Source organism: Solanum pennellii, chromosome 7 (genome assembly GCF_001406875.1).
Source record: "Solanum pennellii chromosome 7, SPENNV200".
In the NCBI taxonomy this organism is placed as follows: domain Eukaryota; kingdom Viridiplantae; phylum Streptophyta; class Magnoliopsida; order Solanales; family Solanaceae; genus Solanum; species Solanum pennellii.
The window spans coordinates 34,135,942-34,154,529 of NC_028643.1; positions in this window are offsets into that span (position 1 = coordinate 34,135,942).

Consider the following 18,588-nt stretch of genomic DNA (forward strand, 5'->3'; position numbering starts at 1 on the left):
TTCATATATTAATATTTATTAATTAATTAATTAATTATCACGTTTCCAATTTTTCCTAAAATAGGTGATGCCTCAAAATTCATAATTTATTTCAATAAATTAGTTGTTGTTTTGGTCCCATGATGTTGCTACTTATTTCAAAATATTAGGGATATAACAATAATTCCTGCTAGGTGATGCTTTATGGGATGATATCTTTTTATTCAAACATTCTAACAGTATGTCAAGAACAACTTTTTCACAAGCATATGTTTAATCTTTCCAAGACAAATTGAAGTTTTGAAATTAGTTTTCTTCTTAATTAAGCTTTTTGTGTCTTTCTTCAATTGATCTAAAACTAATATATTTATTTCTTATCGCTTTTCCTTTATGCAGTTGCATGCATTGTATTAATTTTTATGGGTTTATTAAGCTTAATTCCAACACTTAAATGTTGTCATAAATTAAAAATAAATAAGCTACACTCAAGTGCTGACATGTTTAATTTTAAGACCTTATGTAGTTCAATTGCTCTGCCTCGAGACAAAGCATGCTAACTAATTAAGCACGACAAAAATGATGTTGAGTTCATCATTGTTTGCTTCTTGCCTTATAGTGAGTGGATTTTGCATTGTATCATAAAGAGTTAATGAGGTACATGTATTCAAAAGATTGTGTTTGGGTTGCAAAATTTTGTGATGGAACCTTCTTGGTCTTGGTGCAACTAACTGCTTTCACAAGGTTCTAAAAGTTGTTCGTCCATAATAGATTTATGGTGTGATTTTAATGTTTTGGACTAACACTTTTTGAACAGTCATAAGCAAGTTAGAAGTTGGCACCAAGAATAATGTGGTTCCATTAATAAATTTTCCAGCCTAGCACATTCTTTGAATCTAGGTACCTCATAACAATGTATACGGAGCAAAAACCTCTTCACTATAAGCCAAGAAGTAAACAATGTTGAACCCAACATCATTTGCACAATGTTTAGTTAGCATGTCTAGGCAAAGCATTGAATAAGTTTGGTCTTAAAAAGAAACATGTCAACACTTGAATGTAGCTTATTTATCTCAATTTGTTGTAGCATTTAAGTGTCACGTTTTAAGAATATCACACCTATTAAAAGCAATACGATGATTTCAAATGAATTAAAAAAAGTAATAGTAATGTAAATTAGTTACAAATTAGTTGAATCAAGACCCACTAATCTTAATTAAGAATACGGCTAATCCTAAAACTTTAATTAGCCATAAAAATATCCAATATATGATTGTGCTAACAACCTTTCTTGACAAAATTTAGGAATGAGTTTTATAACAACAGATTGCAATTCCACCGATCATCACCTTATTGGAATTATATTCAAGAAGATGTTAGTTTTGAAGTTTTTCATGCTCGATGGAATTGCAACAATTCATAGTAATCTAATGCTTTCTTCTAGGAAGAAGAAAAATTCACCTTCCTATCACATTTTACTTCTTGTTTAATCATTAGCTTCATATTGTTATTGCATTGTTATTATGTAGACTTACATTAGAGTTTGCATCGACGATTAATTTTTAATCAGCCAAATGAGACAAAGAGTGTTTATATGTAGTTATGATTTATATACATAAAAAATCATTCCTTTTGTAAAGGTATACACCACAAAATTGGTAAGGATCTAATATAGGTATGTAGATTTCTTCAAGATCTATAGATTGATACAAGTTTCATGTTAAAATGCCAACAAAAAATGTTCTGATGAACTTTCTCGCCAAAACCACTAGCGACATGATCAAACCACCACAACTCCTGAGACCCAACCAACACCCTCTTCCCCTATCCTCCAACAAAATTTTTTTGTTACAGGTAAATCCCGGTGATGTACACTAGTGAGATTTTGATAGAGAGTCCAAGATTCGGCGATTACATGAAAAATCAACTTTACCTATAGACTTTTCCTCAAGTGCAATTTTGTTAGTATCTCTGATCTGTTTCACCTTTTATATTTTATTGGTATTTCATGTCTTGTATGGTAGATGTATTTTTTATTTACCATAGTTATATTTTTTTTATAGCATATATGTATTTTATTTATATTTTTATTGTTTTGCCTTTTCATTTTTGGGCTAATTTTTCTAGTATCTCTGATCTGTTTCACCTTTTATATTTTATTGGTATTTCATGTTTTGTATGGTAGATGTATTTTTTATTTACCATGGTTATATTTTTTATAGCATATCTGTATTTTATTTATATTTTTATTGTTTTATTTTTTCATTTTTGGGCTAATTTTTCTGTTAATTTGATTATATTACTTTGTTATTTTCTATCATTTTTATATATAGTGAATGTTTGTTATTTAATTGCTATTTTATATTGCTTATTTTTCATTGTTTTAGATGTTTTCAACATTAATCATTTACTACCAGACACATTGTTGAGGAAGTTTTTGTTGATGGAACTTGTTATATGTTTGTGGAACTTTGATACATCACTCATTAGACCATTATCGTTCGTTGAACTTTACTTGAAATTGTGACACTGCGTTTCTAATGTGATAAAAAAGAATTACAGATAGCTTATTATTGATAATAATGATTCATTTGATTCTTTTATTATAATACTGAATGAATATTTTTTCTATGACTGATGATGATTTTTTTTGAAATTTTAATACCTCACTTATATATAGAATAAACTAGTTTTAATTTTTACCTATTTATTATTATTGTTATCATTTGATTTGATTCATATTAATTTAGTTGTAATACTTTTCTTAAGTAACTATTACAAGTATCTAGTCTTCCATTGAAGTAATTTGAAAGAAAAGATTGAATATTTTTTGAATGTTTTATCTATTATTAACTATATTATTGACAATCGATAAATATTTAACCATATTTCATGTTCAAGTTTTGCTATATTATTTATATATTCATATTTAATGTTAGTATAATTGTGAAATTAATGCATATCACCTCCTCAATTAAAAAAATGAGTTCAGTCGGAACCCACAATTCTGGATTCTCAAAGGTGTTGATTCCTTTCCTTTGTGATCATATGAGCCCTTACCTATAATCTAATTGATTTTGTATATTAATATTTATTTATTAATTAATTAACATGTTTCATATTTTTCCTAAAATAGGTGGTGACTCTAAGATTATAAATTAGTTGCTTTTTGAGTTCCACGACGCTGCAACTTATTTCAAAATATTAGGACTATAATAATAATTCCAGTTAGGTGATTCTCTATGGGATGGTATCGTGTTATTTACACATTCCAATAGTGTGTCAAGAAAGACCTTTTGCACAAGCATATGATTAATCTTTCTAAGGCTAATTGAAGATTCACGATTGGTTCTCTTCGTAATTAAGCTTTTTGGGCCTTGGTTCAACTAATCTAAAACTAACATATTTAATTCTTATTGATTTTCTTCATTCAGTTGCATGTTGTATTACTTTTTATGGTTTTAATGAGCTTAATTTCTAACACTTAAATGTTGTCATAAATTTAAAATAAATAAATTACACTTAAGTGCTGACATATTTCATTTTTAAGACCTAACTAGTCAATTTTGCTCTGCCAAATAGAAAAAGACATGCTAACTAAGCACTGCATAAATGATGTTGAGTTCATCATTATTTGCTTCTTGCCTTATAGTGAGAGATTTTGCTTAGTATTAAGAGAGTGAGGTACATGTTTTCAAAAGATTGTGCTAGGGTTGCAATATTTGGTGATGTAACCTTCTTGTTCTTGGTGTAACTAGCTTTTTAAAGAGGTTCTAAAAGTTGTTCATCCGTAATGATTTTATAGTATGATTTTAATATTTTGTATTAACACTTTTCAGAACCGTCATAAGCAAGTTAGAAGACGACAATAAGAATAAGGTGGTTCCATTACAAAATTTTCCATCCCTAGCATAATTTTTTGAACCCGGGTACCTCATAAACTATGTATCAGAAGCAAGACCCTCTTCACTATAAGTCAAGAAGTATACAATGTTGAACCCAACATCATTTGCAAAATATTTAGTTAGAATATCTAGGCAAAGCATTAATATGTTAGGCCTTAAAAAGAAACATGTCAGCACTTGAGTGTAACTTATTTTCAATTTGTGGCAGCATTAAAGTGTCACGATTTAAGCATATTACACCTATTAAAAGTAATATGGTGATTTCAACGGAATGAATAAAAAAGAGTAGTAGTAATATAAATTAGTTAAATCTAAACCCACAAATCTTAATTAAGAATACGGCCAATCCTAAAATTCAATTAGCCATAAAAACATCCAATATATTATTGTGCAAACAACCTTTCTTGACATAATTTAGGAATGAGTTTTATAACAATATGTTGCAACTCCATCGATCATTACCTTGTTAGAATTATATTTAAGAAGATGTGTTTTGGATGTATTTCATGATCGATGGAATTGCAATAATTCAGAGTAATAAAACGCTTCCTTCTAGGAGGAAGAAAATTTCCCCTTCCAATAATGTGTTGTTGTTTTTCTTGGTTAATAATTAGCTTCGTATTCTTATTACATTGCTAATATGTACCAAATAAACTATCTCATCTTTACTTACATTAGAGTTTGCAGCGACATATTAATTTTGAATCAGCCAAATGAGATAAAGAGTATTTATGTGTAATTTTGATTTATATACATAAAAAATAAATATTTTTTATAGGTATGCACCACGAAATTCATAAGGATCTAATATATCCACATCTTATGGAAGAAATATGTATATAAAGTTTCTATACAACTTTTATAAAACAGTATTCTCATTGGACAACAAAGTCTTGATACATAGGCAACTATAAAAATGTGGGAACCAAAATTTTTTAAGAAAGAAGAAAAAATGTGAAGACATGGAATATTTTACAATCATGGCGTCGACATTCACATTATGTGTTTTGATATATTAAAAAGTATTTTCAATTTGAAAACTTCAGATATTATGTGAATTTAAATTTTTTGCTTTCTTTATTCTCATTTTGTACTTAAACTCTCATAGATGAAATGCAAACAAATTAGAATAATAAATGGACATAAACAATCATTGAGGACATAAATTGGTGAACTAAAAAACCTAATTTGAGCCTAAAATCTCTGACTCATCATGAATTTTTTTGGAGAATACCAAGTTTTTGTTTGATACAATATGATATAACGGGTGCCATGTCACTATTGTGCTGGAATTAACTCCTCACACTGTGGGTGTTCATGCAATGACAAAGACACTATAGTAGGTTAGGCCGCTATAGCGGGTTTAAATAACAATATATGTTGAAACTCCCTTAAAGCACTCATTATTCTATGAAGCTCATTTTTGGAAGAGGAAGGACAACCTAGGGTGATTTTCTTCATTTTTCTACTAAATTCTTCAGTAAAGATAACTAATTCATTTCTCCTACCTTATTATTGTTATTCTTAGGACTTAAAATCCTTACTGGGTGACCTTAGAGAGAGTTTGACTTGATTAATGGTCGAAAACCCTAGTTTTTGTATGATGATCATAGGAATCACACGGAGATAGAAATTTATTATAATTCGAGTATTTATAGGTCATTATTCATTGATGGAATATTTTTTTTATTGTTTTATACTAGGAATAAGCCAATAGTAATAAAAAGGGGATGACTCATGTTCGATAGAGCTTCGAAGGATTGATTCAAGGTAGCTTTGGTTGTTTGTTTTCTCGTTCATCTTATATGTGCCTGTATAGTGCTTCATTAGTATTACATACATGATTATGTAAAATTAAAGAATGTGATTTGAAAGTTTCAATGTTGTTTATCACATGCAATGAGTATATTTACTTGAGTGTGCAAGTGTAATTGTTCTCCATTGTAGTTGTGAATGTGATGTGTGTTGATGATATGCCTTGTAAAGAATATCCACATGGTTGTCTCGTATACCACGTCTGGTATATACTAATGGTTAGCTTGTGTACCATATATGGTACGGTAATATAAATAAATGTTTGCCCCGGTACCACACGATAGACTAATGATTTGTGTGTGGGTTCCATAAGAGAACCTGGTTGAGTTGTTGAGCTATGGTTGTTTATTTTATTTATAAGCATATCAAATAAGGGCGAGGACTCAGAGTCTGGGTTATGCTATAACTGTGATTTATAAATATATTATCTATTTTACTTAGTTGTAGTTTTTTGTTCATATTTCATACAATTGGAACTAGACGATGATCCTATCAATACAGGGTGGTTATGTATTGATACCATTATTTCTCTTTCTTTGTTGAGTACATGGTATATAAAGGTAGATCCTTCTAGACATCTACAATGAGATGACTGAAATTTTAATTTAAATCTAAGCTACTTCTTCGGCGTTTCTATATTTTCCTCTTATCTTCTTAGTTCACTCTTCGAACTTAGGGTTTTTAGACTTATGATTTCTTGGGTTTTTTAGGTTGCATCTCTTATTTAAAACGACCAGGTTCCATCATTATAGAAAAGCCAACGGTGAAAAAATTTGGGTCGGAAAAACTTTTCGTAGTATTTGGAATTGTCCTAACCTAGTTTAGATTTGGACGAAATAGGAGTCATAAAGGTGTAACGAAATCTGGTAGCAATGGGTCAATTTATTTATAATTTTGATTACATGAAGGGATAGATAACTCGTTAAGGGATCCGTACAAGTTTAGGGAATTGAATTTAAGTGAGTAAAACTCGCATAATCGATCTTAGCGTGAACAATATATTCTCAGTGTCGTTAGTTAGAGGTCTGTTATGAAATCGGGGTCTTGTATTTGTTAAAATAGATTACTAGTTCCATGAAAACAGCCCTGGAGGGATTATGGTCTCATTGGCGGGGCCTTATAGCGGGCTCGACACAACTTGAGGTCGTTAAAGAACCCCTAAACTACCTTATTATGCACTTTTTAAATTGTTGAGCTAAGGAACAAACTCCATGCGACTCCTACTCATTTTTACCATTCTTGAGGCTAAAGGTAAGATTTTCACTCCCTCAATCTGTTTTTCGATCAGTTGAACGTAATAGAATGTGAAATTAATGACGGAGGAGGATTTTAAATTGGAAACAATGGTAGGAAAAGCCCTAGTTTGGATACTTGAGATCATGGGTATGATCAAGGGTTGTTAGGATTGTCAGTAATACAGGTAATTAATGATTATTTATTGATTCTCGTATTATACTTATTGTTTGTAGACCAAGAACAAGTGGAACAAATACGAAAAGGGAAATATTATGATTCTAACAGTTTCAAGCTTGTTTTGAGGTAGGTGATGATTGTGATTCGATGATTGTGTATGTGAAAAAACAGCTGTATATAACACCATCATAGAGTCATAACCATTACCTAGTCACATGCTTAATTACGTATGGGTTCCCTCGATTTCTTCTTACGGAATTACACAAGTCTAATCTTAGTTCTTCGTAAAGTTGTTTTACTAAATATTGTTAAACTAACTACAATTATTTATCATAATTATCACTGCAACATTCAAAAATAGTATATTTCAAAATCCTTCCTCCTACTGATAGAATAACTTAACAAGAAACTCATTCAAGAACACAAATAAGAACCTCGACTGATTACAATCTCAACACGACACTTACCCCATAAAATTGAATCATAGCAACTTTCCGTGGAATTTACTCGGTGCACGTAGGTCTACACATAACTCATACTGATGAATTCATATATTACATGATAAACATGGATGTAAAACTAATCAATTCATAAAACCTAACATACTTAGGCACCAAGCAATTTGTACGGAGTTTAATTTTATTTCTAGCTTTTCCAGATTTCCTACGGTGAGTTTGGCCAAGATCTCACAAGATTCTGCCATCCTTATGCTAGAAAGGTCCCTCTACTTCTTTCCCTAACTTAAAATGACTTTTCTGGGCTTTCCAAGGTAATTTATGACGTATAAGCTATATTTGGAAAGACAAAAAAAATAAGGATTTCCCGAAATTCGGCGAGGCAAATGCCCCGCTATAGCAAGATAGTGACCAGAATGTTGTGCAATTTTTCTTATTCTAAAACAATGATGTTTTGGGTCGTTACAACCTTAGAAAATGGGCCACTAATCCTAGAACAACACAGATTCTAAAATGAAGTTATGAAAAAAGATAAAATAAAAAACCAAAGCAAATGCAAGAAAATGACCGCATACAATATCCACTACTAAAAGAACTTCCATCCTCGAAAATTAAAAAAAAGTACAAGAAGGGTTGAAGAGGTTAGGATATCGGGTATCATTTATAGCTTGGCCTCCAAGTAGCCTCCTAGACAAGATGATGCCTTTACTAAACCTATAACGGTGGAATCTCCTTAGACCACAACTTCCTGACCAGCATGTCAAGAATAGCCAGTTGCTCCTCCTAAAAGCCAAGGACTCAACAAGCTGAAATAATTCTACTGAAGTATGTGTGAGAGTTATTACGCTCAATATAAATTGAAGACATGAAAAATAGGGTGAACAACTAAAGAAGCCGAAAGCAAGGCAAACTCATAAGACACTTCAATAATTCATCTCAGCTCGGGTTCCCAACTCTCTCTCAATAGGCCTTTAGAAATAGCAAGTGAACTAAGTACCACAATCTGATATGATAGACATTAGCACTCATGCAAATGGGTAATTGCACGACTGGAATCTAGACCCCAGACGATAGCGGCGTCGTTGACCTCCCAGAGGTCGCAGACAAGCCTACATACGTCATCGTTACTTCATGTAGGTTAATTTTAGCGGAAAATTTGAAATTTTTGTTCCTTAACATGCATGTATATCATTCTACTTAAATTCATATACGTTCACAATCAACCATCTAACATTAAGATCATCAACTGAAAGAAATAATTCAATACAACATTAAATGTATACTTGCCAAAATGGCACCAACACAATGTCTAAAATAAAACGGGAAAGAAACGCTAGTGGAACATACTCCACTAGTTCAATCCTATAACTAAGCTAGAATATAATGGGCAAGCGTCCTCGAATGCATGAGGGCGTACCAAGTTCGGATGAATACTCCACGTCCGGATAGCTTCAGCGTCGACCTGTAAGCTCTAACATCCACCTGTGCCTGCACCTAAAAATATAAAGTTGTATGGGATTAGTACACACTTGTACTAAGTATGGGTATATGCAAGCACACACCAAAGACATGCATGAGTAAGAATAGCTCTTTCCTAACAACATGATTTATGGAAAGTCAAGTTAGTGGATTCCAAATTGGGATTAGGAAAGTCAAGGGACTTGCCAAATTTGAATTAGGAAAGTCAAGGGACTTGCCGAATTTGGATTAGGAAAGCTATGCCATGAGAGTAACATGCATCATCATACGTATCATATTGCACACAACACATAACATCTCACACATAGCACATAACATATTACATATAACACATAACATATTGCATATAACACATAACATCTTTCATATCATTCGTTCATATGCCATGATACCTTGAAAACATGGACTTAACATTAAGACTTCCCAAAATAAGGGCTCAACGTATGGGACCTCAACTAGGGAGCCTTCTTTAGCAAACACAGAGTCTGATTCATTCATTCATATATACTTCATTTCATTCATCCATAAGCTAGTGTAAACACTAGCTATAGCTAAGATGTAGTTTAAGACTCTCATCTGGTTTGCTGTGGAATGATCAAGAATAACCTAGTGTTATTACTTGAGTCTAGCTCACCTCTTGATTATCCTATCCTAACACCTTTTGTATCGTTCATTTCATTATGTGTATCATTTGAGGCTGGCCTCATTCATTCTTTGGGAACTTTAACTTTAACCAACATAGATCATGTGAGCATCATGAAATCTGCCCACACCAAAAAGAGGTGGAATCACCGGCCAAAGTGACCCAAAACATGATAGAGTATATAGGGGTTGAACCCTGCTAGATCCCCATATTGGCAGTATAGGTTCAAAGACTAGGAGATATAAGTAGATCCATACCTAGCATGCCGGACAGTCTTATCTCATGAGAGTTACGTGAACCTCTGCCCTTCCCAAAAGAAGGCATCACCGCTCATATCTAGTGTATCGGTGCTCAGTATAAAGTTCTATTATATTCAACTCATACGTCATGGAAGTTGGCTTCTAGTATGAGGAAATCATAGCTCAATAGATGATTTATCATCTCATCATTAGTATCAAATGTATATTAATCTCAATACTTTCATTAGAGTGTTCATAGAGACTGGTCTCTCCTTTAAGTTTACACTCTCATAGGTGAGTATGTTTTGGTAACATTTACTTAGGCTCTTTTGAGATTGCTCTCATATTTTACATTAGCCTCTTATGATGTTGTCACCACATTCATTTACTTTACCACATTTGATCTTCATAATTACTCACCTTTTGTTACTTGAATGTTCATTTCATCATATGCCAATGCACTTGGCCATTTAGTGTGTTTCACACTCTTACTCAACCCTCCTAGGGTTTCATCATTTCATTCCATACATCTTAGGTTCACTCACTTTTAAACGTATGCTAGACTTATGGGTCTATATATACAAGCCATTAGGCTTCATTCATAGTTCGTTTAAGTGATTCATATCTTCCTAAGATTATGTGGTACAAGACTTATGCATCTTATATGTATGCCAAGATCTAGATTTCGATCTACGTGGGCAAGATTATTTTTGAACATTTATTCATGTATGACTTATGAATCAATACGGAATTTGGGCAAGGGAAACCAATTTCGAATCCCTTGGACAACACTTACCTTTTTATTTGTTTTGGTTTGATCCACACGGCTTGGGGACCCAAGATCGAGCCCCAACGCCTTCATTTTATTTTTCCTTTATTTCTCTCTTCATTTTTCGTTCATTGGGACTGAGAGGATGTGGGATCGAACCCCCACAACTTCATTCCCTTTTCTTTTCTTTTCTTTAATTTCTATCCTTCTTGGCCGAGAGGGTGTGGGTTCGAACCCCCACAACCCCACTTTAATTTTTCTCTCTAAATTCCCTTAAGTTGGCCTAGAGGTCGTGGGTTGGATTCCCACACGCCTCAACCTTTTATTTTTCTTTTAACTTTTCCTTAAATCTGACTGAGAGGTGGTGGGTTCGAATCCCGCTCCTCTCATTTCTTATTTTTATTTGTACTTCAATTTCGGTCGACTCACACGGGTTTGAATCGCACATGCCACATTCTTTTTAACTCACATTATTTAAATGATTTTTAACATGGTAAGGTAAAGGGTTCTATCCTCCATGACCTCACTTATTTTTCTTCATTTTACATAGCTTATTAAACAACTTTACTTGGCTGAAATTAACCAACAAGGTGCTGGAAATTTGAGTTACATTTTCAGCTTCTTTTTATCAACATTTTAAGTTAATTCTTAGGGCATTTTGTGAATCATGTAGCTAATATTTTTTTACTCAAATCATCCACATTATACTTCACATGAACATCATGATTTATACAAGTTGTGCACGTGAAATACAACTATAAAACAATCTTTTTCATGCTTCAATCCGTGTTCAAAGTTACGGCTACACATTGCACATACATAAACACATATTTTTGGAAAACATAGGTTATAATTCGTACAATTCCAAACACACAATCATGAACATATTCATCACGAAAACACATTACATGCCTAATATCTACCAGCAAACATACCCAACCTGTGAAGCAATGGGAGCTAGTGACAGGTACATGCAATGGGGAAACAATCCTAGTTTTCGGATTAGATTCATCTGAGTCCTAAGGGTCTCTTGGGAAAGGGACCAAGAGTAAGAAAACCCATACCTTTTATGTAGTTCAAACCTTGACTTGCTGCCCAAAACCTTCTCCAAAAATCACGTCTAAATCCCCTCAATTTCAACACCAATTCGACGAAATAATCCTCCCTCTTGTGTAACGTTTTTGATTAGTTGTTTGTTTGTAATTTTCGTTGTGAGTTCTTCAAGTGTGAAGATTTTTGGTTATGATTCTGTTCTTGTACGTGGTTTAGGCAGAAGGTGAGAAAAAAAATTGTTTGATCGTGAGTGTTGAGGAGATAGACGTGAGAAGTGAGAGTTTTCCTAGGATTAGGAGTTTTAGTGTGGGAATTAGTCAAACTAAAACTCTTTCGAATATTTAATAAAAATCTGATTTTCCCTTTTCTTAAATCAGCTAATAAATATTAATTAATTAAATTAATTTACCAACTTAAAAAAAAACAATTTAAATCATCGCTTCCGCCTAGGTTCGAACACGGGTGGAGCAAGACTTCACTCAAAAAGCAAATTTTTGGCCCTCTCTCCCCAAAATGCCCCTCCACCTTATTAATTAAATAATTAATTTATATATTTAGGATAATTACGATACTACCCTTAGCCTGGAAAAAGACCATTTTACCCCTAGACTCTCCAAACCTAAGATTTCCCCTTTTTAAGTCCGGTAAAGACTCATCCGAATAAATCTTCGTATTCGAGAGCCCTACATGGCTGGACCCAACCTTTTATAGCTCAACTAACTCCCAAGTTAGTTGGCTTGGCTATAGCAAGGATTCAGAGGTTTGGTTCTACGCGCATCAATCTGTGTGAGCCCGGTTTAATCGTAGGCATTCTAGACACATTAAGCATTACTTAGCATATCCATTTTTAGGGTTCTTACATTATCCCCCACTTAGGAACATTCGTCCCCGAATGGAACTTCTTATAATATAGCATAACGCCAGTCATATCATAACGTAATCACTATGCACAGTCAAGCAGTAACAACAAAGAATGGAGAGATAAGGAAACTTAGACTTAAGAGTAGGAAGTCTAACCTCAAGAGCTGAAAAGATGAGGGTAGGGGGATCTCATATCGGCCTCGTCCTCCCACGTATCACCCTCAACAAGATGATTTCTCCACAATACCTTCATTGTGGCAATCTCCTTGTTCCTTAGCCGCTTGATCTGTCTGTCTAAAGTCTCAACACGTACCTCTTAATAGGACAAGTCCTCATCGACCCCCAAACCTTCAAGAGGTAAAATCGATGCCGGATCACCTAGGCAATTCTTTATAATAGAGACATGAAAGATTGGATGAACAGAAGCTAGCTCCGCAGGAAATGCAACCTCATAGTCCACCTCACCCACACACTGTAGGATCTCATATGGCCCAACATACATTGGACTCAACTTCCTCTTCTTGTCAAACCTCATCACCCCCTTCATAGGTGATATCTTCAAATAGAACTGGTCACCAACATCAAACTCTAAGGGCCATTTTCTGTTGTCTTCCTAAGACTTGTGCTGACTGTAAGTTGTAGACAACCTGTCCCTAATCACCCTAACTTTCTCTAAGGCCTCATGAATGATCTGTGGACCCAGAATGGATGACTCTCCAACCTTGAACCACCCAACTGCAGACCTACATCTCCTACCATACAGCTCCTCAAACGGTGCCATCTCAATGCTGGAGTGATAGCTATTATTATACGAGAACTCTATCAAAGGCCGATGGTTGTCCCAACTACCCTTGAAGTCAATCACACACGCCCTCAACATGTCCTCCAATGTCTAAATGGTGCGCTCTGCCTGCCCATCAGTCTGAGGATGAAAGGCAGTACTAAGCTTCACCTGCGTGCCTAAGATCTTCTGGAAGGACCTCCAGAAATGTGAAGTGAACTGAGCTCCTCTATCTGAAATGATAGACAAAGGAATCCCACGCCATCTCAAAATCTCATCAATATAGAGTCTCGCATAATCCTCGGCTCTGCAAGTAGACTTCACAGGGATAAAGTGGGCAGACTTAGTCATCCTATCCTCAATAACCCATATGGAGTCATGCTGTCTCCTAGTCCTTGGAAGACCAACCATGAAGTACATATTAATGGCCTCCCATTTCCAAGTCGGAACCTCAATAATCTGAGTAAGACCGCCTGACTTAAGATGTTCTGCCTTAACCTGTTGACAATTAGGACACTTGGCCACATATTCTGCAATGTACTTCTTCATGCCATCCCACCAATAGATCTGCTTAAGATCATGATACATCTTCATGGAACCTGGATGTATAGAATATCTGAAACCATGGACCTCTGCAATGATCCTAGTCCACAAATCATTCATATATGGTACACAGAGCCTGTCCTGGTACTTAAGTATGGCATTACCTCTCAAAGCAAAAGACTCATTCATCTTAACTAACACGAAATCCTTTAGCTTCATCAACACAGGATCAAGATGCTGACCCTTCTTGACTTCAACTACTAAGGAAGATTCAGAACTAGGATGAACTGAAACATCCCCACTAGTAGAGTCAACTAACCGCACATCCAGTCTAGCCAGTCTGTGTATATCTTTCACCAACTCCTTCTTCTCATCCTCAACGTGGGCTGTACTTCCCATGCTCATCCTGCTCAAAGCATCAGCTACAACAATAGCTTTACCCGTATGGTAGTGGAAATTCATGTCATAGTCCTTTAACAGCTCCAAACACCTCCAACGTAGATTCAACTCCCTCTGTGTTAACACAACTGGAGACTTTTGTGGTCTGTGAACACATCCACATGCACTCCATACAAGTAGTCCCTCCACAATTTCAGTGCAAACATCACAGATGCCAACTTTAGGGCATGAGTGGGATAATTTTTTTCATGAACCTTGAGTTGTTTGGATGCATAAGCTATCACCTTACCACCCTACATAAGAACACAACCCAAACCAACTCTAGATGCATCACAATAAACAGTGTAATTCTCACCAGCAAGCACCGGGGCTGAAGTGAGTCTTTCCTTGAGCTCCTGGAAACTATTATCACAAGTCTGTGCCCATTCAAACTTGAATTTCTTCTTTGTCAAAGCTGTGAGTGGAGCAACAATAGAAAAAAAACCCTCCACGAACCTGCGATAATAACCATCCAATCCCAAGGAGCTACGAATATCTGTGGGAGTAAGAGGTTTTGGCCATTTCTTAAGAACCTCTGTCTTCCTGGGATCTATCTCTACACCTTTGTCGGACACAACATGACCCAGGAAGGTCACTGATCTAAGCTAGAATTCACACTTGCTGAATTTGGCATACAACTGATGTTGTATAAGTACCTATAAGGTTGGTCACAAATGCTGTTCATGCTCTTCCTTGGTCTTAGAGTAGATGAGAATGTCCTCAATGAATACTATGACGAAAGAGTCAAGGTATTCACTATAGACTCAGTTCATGAGATCCATAAATGCAGCAGGTGCATTAGTGAGACCAAATGACATAACTAGAAACTCGTAATGACCATAACGGGTATGAAAGGCGGTCTTTGGAACATCTTCATCCCTTACCCTAAGCTGATGGTACCCTAAACGGAGATCAATCTTCTAGAAGAAACTAGACCCTTGGAGTTGGTCGAAAAAGTCATCAATTCTTGAAGTGGATACTTATTCTTGACAGTGACTTTTTTGATTTACCAATAATCGATACACATTCTGAGGGTTCCATCTTTCTTTTTCACAAACAACACTAGAGCGCCCCAAGGGGATATGCTCGGTTAAATGAAACCCTTATATGTGAGATCTTTCAACTTCAGCTTCAACTCTTTGAGTTCAGCTGGAGCCATTCTGTAAGGAGGAATTGAAATTGGTTTAGTATCGGGTTCTAAGTCGATATAGAAGTCAATCTCTAGAAGGGGAGGAACTCCAGCCAAATCATCAGGAAATACATCTTGGAACTCATTCACTACAGGCACTGATTCTATGGAAGGAACATCATGATCAAAATCATTAACACTCACAAGATGACATAATAACCCCTTGGACATCATTTTATAGGCCTTAAGGTTCGAAATCAAGGGATTAGGACGACTCGAGTTGTACCCCTCCTAGACTACCTTTTTTTTTTATTAAGGAAACAAAATCTCACAACCCTACTACGATAATCCATGTAAGCATAAAAACTATGAAGCCAGTCCATACTAAGAATAACATCAAAATCATGCATGGGTAATTCAACCAAGTCTGCACATGTGGTCTTTCCACATACAGCTATTGGGAAATCCTTGTATACTCTATCAGTTCTTACATTTTCTCCTTAAGGTATACTAACCACTATAGGATCATGCAGAACTTCAGGAATTATCTCAAAAGTGAGAGCAAGCAAAGGAGTTACAAAGGAAAGAGTAGACCCTGGATCAAGTAAAGAATAAACAGAAGTTGAGAATACTTGCAGCATACATGTGACCACATCACCGGACTTCTCCTACTCTTCCTGCCCTTAAGGGAGTAGAACCTATTCCTCTTAACAGGCTCGACTGCTGTTGCATCCTGGGGATTAGGCATAGGCTGAGCATTACCTGCATCCTGACCCCTGTTCCGTGGGCAGTCCTTAACCATGTGCCCGTTCTTACCGCAATTGAAATAGGCATTAGTGCCCTGTATGCACTCTCTAATGTGAGCACGGACACACTTAGCACAGTTCTTTCTGGGACGCTGCATATCACCTCCATTGCCCTTCTTGGGATCAGGTCTGCCTCCTCTAGGTGTTGTACTCCTCTGAAAGATAGAGTTCCCTGAACTCTGTTGCCCCTTTTTGAATCTGGGCTGCTCACGGATGCCAAAGTTGTTTCTGTTGCCCCCATTGCTAAGACCTGCCTGATCATGAGGGTTAGGCCTCCTAGAATCACGGACGCCCCTCTTCTTCAACCTGTACCCTACCTGCTGGACATGCATCATCAACCTGGTGAGGTCCAAGTTATCGTGGAGCATCGCAGCCCGACACTACTCCTTCAGATCTCCAATGATTCCTGTGAAGAACCTACTCATCTCATCCCTGCTGTTAGATACAAGGGAAGTAACATACTTGGATAGTTTAACAAACTTTGAGGGATACTCCCTGACTGTCATTGATCCCTGCTTAAGGTTGATAAACTCCTCCACCTTGGCCTCCCTCATCTCCCTGGGGAAGAATCTCTCCAGGAAGGCTGTCTTAAACAGCTCCTAAGTGAGCGGAATTCCACCCAAAGCTCGGCTATCCTGCCACATCTTGCACCAAGTCTGTGCAACATCCTTAAGCTGATAGGAAGACAACTCAGCTTTCTCTGTATCCGTGGCCCCCATGGCCACCAAAATCTTATGTACCTCGTCCACAAACTACTGGGGATCTTCTGAAGTCTTGGACCCTGTGAAAATAAGAGGATCCATCCTTGTGAAGTCTCGTAGCCTGTCAGCCATGCTACAAACCGGTGGGTTCTCCCTTTGAACATTCTGCTGATAGACCTATCCATTCATGGACTGGGCCTTTATAGTGATGTCATGTGCCATCTAGGACAAAGATTCCCACACCTCCGCATCAGTCAACCCACAAGGGTTAACCGGCATAACTACTCCTTTAGTTGGAGCTTGGGGTGTAACTTGATTGTCCCCAGCAACTGCTCCTCCTCTCCTCTGACCAATGGTTCTCCTAGTACTCATTCGATGAAAACAACAAGGAATGATGTTAGACACGCTCATAACATCAAGAAATCAGACATTAGGAAAAGGCACAATGAGATCAGAAGAAGGGAAAATTTCCTACACATCGTGCAGTCTCTAATTCAGGATAGTGGTGCACTTCACCTCCATTACTTAGAAACTACTCAATGTGGTTGATGTGAACTTATTATTATCGGAATTTAACCTAGTGCTCTGATACTAACTTTGTCATGACCATAATCTAGACCCCAGACGAGACCGGCGTCGTTGACCTCCCAGAGGTCGCAGACAAGCCTACATACGTCATCGTTACTTTATCTAGGTTAATTTTAGCGGAAAATTTGAACTTTTTGTTCCTTAACATGCATGTATATCATTCTACTTAGATTCATATACGTTCACAATCAACCATCTAATATTAAGATCATCAACTGAAAGAAATAGTTCAATACTGCATTAAATGTGTACTTGCCAAAATGGCACCAACACAATGTCTAAAACAAAAGAGAAATGAAACGCTAGTGGAACATAATCCACTAGATCAATCCAATAACTAATCTAGAATATAATGGGAAAGCATCCTCGAATGCATGAGGGCGTACCAAGTTCGGATGAATACTCCATGTCCGGATAGCTTCAGCGTCGACCTGTAATCTCTAACATCCACATGTGCCTGCACCTAAAAATATGGGATTAGTACACACTTGTACTAAGTATGGGTACATGCAAGCACACACCAAAGACATGCATGCGTAAGAATAGCTCTTTCCTAAAAACATGATTTATGGAAAGTCAAGTTAGTGGATTCCAAATTGGGATTAGGAAAGTCAAGGGACTTGCCAAATTTGGATTAGGAAAGTCAATGGACTTGCCAAATTTGGATTAGGAAAGTTATGCCATGAGAGTAACATGCATCATCATACGTATCATATTTCACACAACACATAACATCTTACACATAGCACATAACCATATTACATATAACACATAACATATTGCATATAGCACATAACATCTTTCATATCATTCGTTCATATGCCATGATACCTTGGAATCATGGACTTAACATTAAGACTTCCCAAAATGAGGGCTCAACATATGGGACCTCAACTAGGGAGCCTTCTTTAGCAAACACAGAGTCTGCTTCATTCATTCATAAGTTTATTCATTCATAAGCTAGTGTAAACACCAGCTATACCTAGGATATAGT